The sequence below is a fragment of the Convolutriloba macropyga genome, chromosome 3, assembly GCF_964194025.1.
Source record: "Convolutriloba macropyga chromosome 3, txConMacr16.3, whole genome shotgun sequence".
Classification (NCBI taxonomy): domain Eukaryota; kingdom Metazoa; phylum Xenacoelomorpha; order Acoela; family Convolutidae; genus Convolutriloba; species Convolutriloba macropyga.
In genome coordinates, this window is record NC_134470.1 from 72,680,843 (window position 1) to 72,686,842 (window position 6,000).

Consider the following 6,000-nt stretch of genomic DNA (forward strand, 5'->3'; position numbering starts at 1 on the left):
AAACGAATCATGCTTTTTTGTCAAAAGATGCCATTTGTTATGAGATGCAGTTTGACAAGACAGCATTCGTCAGAAACGAATCATGCTTTTTTGTCAAAAGATGCCATTTGTTATGAGATGCAATTTGACAAGACAGCATTCGTCAGAAACGAATCATGCTTTTTTGTCAAAAGATTCCATTTGTATTGAGATGCAATTTGACAAGACAGCATTCGTCAGAAACGAATCATGCTTTTTTTGTCAATAGATGCCATTTGTTATGAGATGCAATTTGACAAGACAGCATTCGTCAGAAACGAATCATGCTTTTTTGTCATTTGTATTGAGATGCAATTTGACAGGACAGCATTCGTCAGAAACGAATCATGCTTTTTTTGTCAATAGATGCCATTTGTTATGAGATGCAATTTGACAAGACAGCATTAGTCAGAAACGAATCATGCTTTTTTGTCAAAAGATGCCATTTGTATTGAGATGCAATTTGACAAGACAGCATTCGTCAGAAACGAATCATGCTTTTTTTGTCAATAGATGCCATTTGTTATGAGATGCAATTTGACAAGACAGCATTCGTCAGAAACGAATCATGCTTTTTTGTCAAAAGATGCCATTTGTATTGAGATGCAATTTGACAAGAGAGCATTCGTCAGAAACGAATCATGCTTTTTTGTGAATAGATGCCATTTGTTATGAGATGCAATTTGACAAGACAGCATTCGTCAGAAACGAATCATGCTTTTTTGTCAAAAGATGCCATTTGTATTGAGATGCAATTTGACAAGACAGCATTCGTCAGAAACGAATCATGCTTTTTTGTCAAAAGATGCCATTTGTTATGAGATGCAATTTGACAAGACAGCATTCGTCAGAAACGAATCATGCTTTTTTGTCAAAAGATGCCATTTGTTATGTGATGCAATTTGCCAAGACAGCATTCGTCAGAAACGAATCATGCTTTTTTGTCAAAAGATGCCATTTGTTATGAGATGCAGTTTGGCAAGACAGCATTCGTCAGAAACGAATCATGCTTTTTTGTCAAAAGATGCCATTTGTTATCAGATGCAATTTGACAAGACAGCATTAGTCAGAAACGAATCATGCTTTTTTGTCAAAAGATGCCATTTGTTATGAGATGCAATTTGACAAGACAGCATTAGTCAGAAACGAATCATGCTTTTTTGTCAAAAGATGCCATTTGTTATGAGATGCAATTTGACAAGACAGCATTTGTCAGAAACGAATCATGGTCAATAGTTCACATTATCAAAAACCAGAGAAACTTATGTATGATCAGAGAAGTTGCCTGCTGCTCAAAACATGTCTATCCAATATTCCAAGTTACAACCAGAAGCTACCATTGTTTGGTACTTTGAGATGAGTGTGACGAGACACCTGTTCTAGTACGGTATGAAACAAAACTTTTTTTGCTTTTTTAACCTCTAACCTGGACAGAAAGCAGATTATTTTCATCACTGTCTATGTTTTTAGAGTATTTACGGCACATGATTTAACAACTACAATCCGATGAATGTGGTAAATTTATGTCAGGAATGCGGTATAGGTCAACACCCCCTTCTCCTCAATAAAATTATACGCCCCCATTATGGCATATCTACGGCAATGGAGCTATACTTTATATGACCACTAAACTTGCTATAATGAGAATATCGAGCGGTGAAAGCCGTTAAGGTGTTGGAAAAATTTCACTGCATAATATTGGCTACTTTACTTAATTTTGTAACAAATCTATCAACAGTTAAAAATTATACTATTATCTTTAATTCAAGAGAAAAAGGCCATAAAAAGTGGTTAGAGCTTGAGGCATATCCCTTGATGTGTGCCTCTGTCCATTCCAAATCTCCGTAGAGAGTCCGACCGAACAGGGCGCAGTAAGCGATGGAAGATACGAAGTCGAGGAATCCATCGTACTCAAAATGGAGCCATTTCACCAGCTGTATAGACTCACCTTCGCATACTTTTGCCCCTCCATGATGACCTATATCAAGAAAAATTCTAAAACTTTATTGAGTCCTGCCTGATAATGATCGTTACAGTTCTAATCTAAGTTTAGACCCTAACTTAGACAATTCTCGGCCAAAAAGAGGCATGAAAAGAGGCGTGTATAATAACCATCAAAATTAACATCAAAACTATAAATACTGTCATTACTGAACACGAAAAAAACCTAATTGCTAAAAACTGAACCCAAAAATTTTCCTAAACTTTTTCAGTCAGTCTATGATGCTTATCAGTATTAAAGACCCTTAAAATGTACATAAGAATAGTGAGATGTCAAAAATCTAAAAACTTGTGGAATTTTGAGCCCCAATTTATCTGTGAGAAACAAAAAATGTGAAAAACTGTTCGCTAGAATCGATTTAACTTTTCACGATCCTTTCATTAATTTCAATTTTGTACCACTCCGCATCAATTTAGTATCTCGCCTTCTCTTTTTCCTAAAAGTTTCCCATATAGAGGTATCATCAGTTTCAAGGTTTTCTATTATTCATCGTTCGGGTCTAAATCAATCCTTTTTAAAATTTGCTTCTCTTTTTTTCAGATTGAAAGAAAAAAAATTCAAAGGTTTTTGCCAAATATTCATAGACAGCAGATGATTCTGCTGTTTATGCATCGTACAATTTGGCAGCATTTCCATTGATTTTCTTCACCAACTGCCATCTGAAAATTAACTGATCCAACAAAATTGGATTTTTCATAATGGAATGCCGAATTGACAGAACGAACATTCAGTTTTAACTAATAATAAACAGAAAAAAAAGGAGAAAGAGAGAGAGAGAGAGAGAGAGAGAGAGAGAGAGAGAGAGAGAGATAGAGAGAGAGAGAGAGAGCGAAAGAGTGGAACAATTTTGGCAGAACCAACTGAACTGAAACTCTCAATTTGGCCTCTTTTCGTTGTGTTTTCAAGTGGTAGCTACTTTGAACAAGCTATGATAATCCGAAACACTGTTTTAAGACGAGAGTTGTGGGTATGTGAACATGGTGTCATTTTTATATTGATGATTTCCTCGAATTACTTGATTTTTCCAAGAACACGAGGAATCCTGTTTTGATCGAAAGTTTCAATTGGTGTTTGTCGTGGTCTCAAGCACAAGTCTAAAAGTCTCTTTGTTGTATCCCACTTTTTCCTTCATTGCTACCGGTTTACTACCTGATGAAGAACTCGCAAAATCAATAGCTTGACTTCTGAACTGTTGCTTTTCTGTCATTTCAGAAGGATCATCGAGTTGGTTGATGGTCATCACTGATGGTGGGAAGATTGAAGTAATCGCTCAAGTTTATTGTTTATGTACACTGATAAATTTGTGTATTGAGCAAAATTGAAGCAACAATTCGGTTCAAATTAGTAGCTATTAAATAAGTGTTCTTCACCAACATCAGGTAAAAAAGTTTTGTACCTACTAAAGTTTTATTTTACCTCAAATTTCTGATATTGGCGATATATCACATCCTCCTTCTTTTTTAAGCAAGTTGGTAGGTATAGTCTATCCAAATCTTTTTGTTTGTTTTTTCTTCGTGAAGTTCTTGTGGCCCCTGAAGGTTTTTCTCCGTCAGTTACTAAAGTTTCTTCTGTTTCTTTACTGTAGTCCGATGACGCCACGTCTATATTGTCCTTACTGTTCTCAGATTGTGAGTCAGTAGATTGCTGAGCAGTAGATTCTGTATTGATATAATCAGGCTCCCCCCGTGCAATTTATTTGTCACTAACAAGCATTGTCTGGTTTGAATTCTCTGGCTGGATGAATAAGATGTCTATTCCCTTGCGTACAATTAATGTAGCCTGAACTCTTTGTGATCTGCTAAATGGTCTCAAAAGGACTGGTGAACAGAGATCAATGTCAATGACTGCTGGAAATCTCACATTCCGTCTTAGCAGTAGTTCCAGTTCTGCCTCGCGTCTTGGAAGTGTTCCGGTGTGTCATCAAAGCCACTTGGAAGATGGATAAGTGACTCCGCCTTTTCAATCCCCTGTGATTCACAGCACTGTTTTAGGTCACTGTTTACAAACTCGGGACCTTTGTCTGATACAAAAGTTTTCGGTATCCCAAATCTTGCAGAGATTTGACTCAAGCACATTTTCCATTGTTTGTGAAGTTCTATTTGCTGCAGGGAAAACTTCTATCGACCCTGATTCCTCGTCCACTATTACTAAGATATTACCATGGTCATTGAAGTAACTCCTGTCCATATAGAGTCTTTCTCAAACTTCTGCATCTGGTCAAATAGACACTTTTCTTCCTAGGCGATGCCGATTTCCTTTGCATCGCTTACATAAACTAACATATCTAAGAACATTTTGGCTGGTTCCAGGCCACCAAGTTGTCATGCAGACTGCTAATTCAGTTGCAATTTTTGCCTGGAAGGATCTCACGAGCTTTCTCCATTACCATGCCTTAGTTTGGTTGGAATGAAGTGAACAATTCCTCCAAAAATGATTTCGTTGAGGATAGTTAAGGTGACTTTCTGTTGCTTGAAACCTTTCTTTGCTTCTGTGGTACTGTCGACTCAAGTTTTTCTTCGAACCTGTCTTGTAGAGGTAGAGGTATCGTTCTAGCCATGCAGAACATCGGCTGTGATCCAGATTTGAGTTTCACATGCGCTTTGGATCCTTTGACTGCAGGTAATTTTCGTCACACGCCTTTGGTGCCTTTTTGGCGTAGTATCTCTCTCCCAAGTTGTCCAAATTTTTTGTCCGATTGCACATCCGCAAGTTGTTGTTGTCTATATTTACTTCCATTCCACTAAACATCACATGTTAGTGATCCGAAAACAGTCAGTTGATGACTGTCATAGGCCATAAGACCGCCGATTTCCAATCTAAATTAGGTTTACGAAGCCCAGTCTAAATGAATGATGATAACACAGTATTATCAGCACGGGTATCAATTTGCACCTTTGTTTTTGATGTTTTACTGTTACGTACTCGCATGGTGTTCACATGTTAATCATTTTTTCTGTGTATAGTACAATGCCATCTCCGTTTTGGAAGATGTCTGAGCAGACAACCTACCCTCTTACTCGCAGAAGTTGTTGTGGTGGTCGGACCTACGTAACCTATGCTGGATTATGTCGGGCTATGGGTTTTCGCAAGCTGAACAAAAAGCGTTCTTATCTAAGTAGAAAAATTATTTTTCTCAAAAATGAGAGAATAACAGGAATGATATTTTATCGTAGAATTTAGAGGTTTACAGGAGAGATCTGATTATTAGATCAAGATGGTGATTTGATTTTGGGGATGAAGAAAGGCTCAAAAATCAGGTATATATACCCCTTATCAGTGTGAGAAAGTCAAGATACAAAACTAATCTTAGCACCATAATTTACAGTGAGGGTCGCAAGGGTTACCCAATTTGGTTTGCTTCTGCACACTTCCCAGAAATCAGTCGCAGGGGGTACCATAGATGGTATGCATTTATACTTCTCTAAGAATTCGTTCACATTTCCGGTGGTGTCATAAACATTCAATACATGTTGGGAAGATTTTACATAAAATAATATCACTCTAACATTAGTTATCTAGATTCACCAATTTGAAACGAATATTGATTCTCAGCACCATTTCTTGAAGATTCATTTATATAAATTCTCTGATCAAAATAAATTTACTTTAGTCTCTCTAGTCTGGTAAGTTAAACTTTCGTTCTAATTCTCACTAAATTAAGACTATAGTTTGATCAATATTCTAACACCACAACTAAGACTTGATTGTTTTTCCTATCAAAACAGTTCTGAATGTTTCCACCTTAAATACGGGTAAAAATTTTGTGAGGATGTGGACTGCCATTTTGTCAGTAGGAACGTAATAAATTGAATTAGTCCGATCTTCCGTCTTGTCCCGAATGAAGTGAAATTTTGTCTTAATGCGTTTCCTCCTCTGACTGGGTTTTGGCACAATAATTTAATACAACTCTGGTTGTCCTCTCCAATTGCTATTGGTTGTTTCTGTAGGATGCCGAAATCCCTCAGAAGTTGTTTCCGATA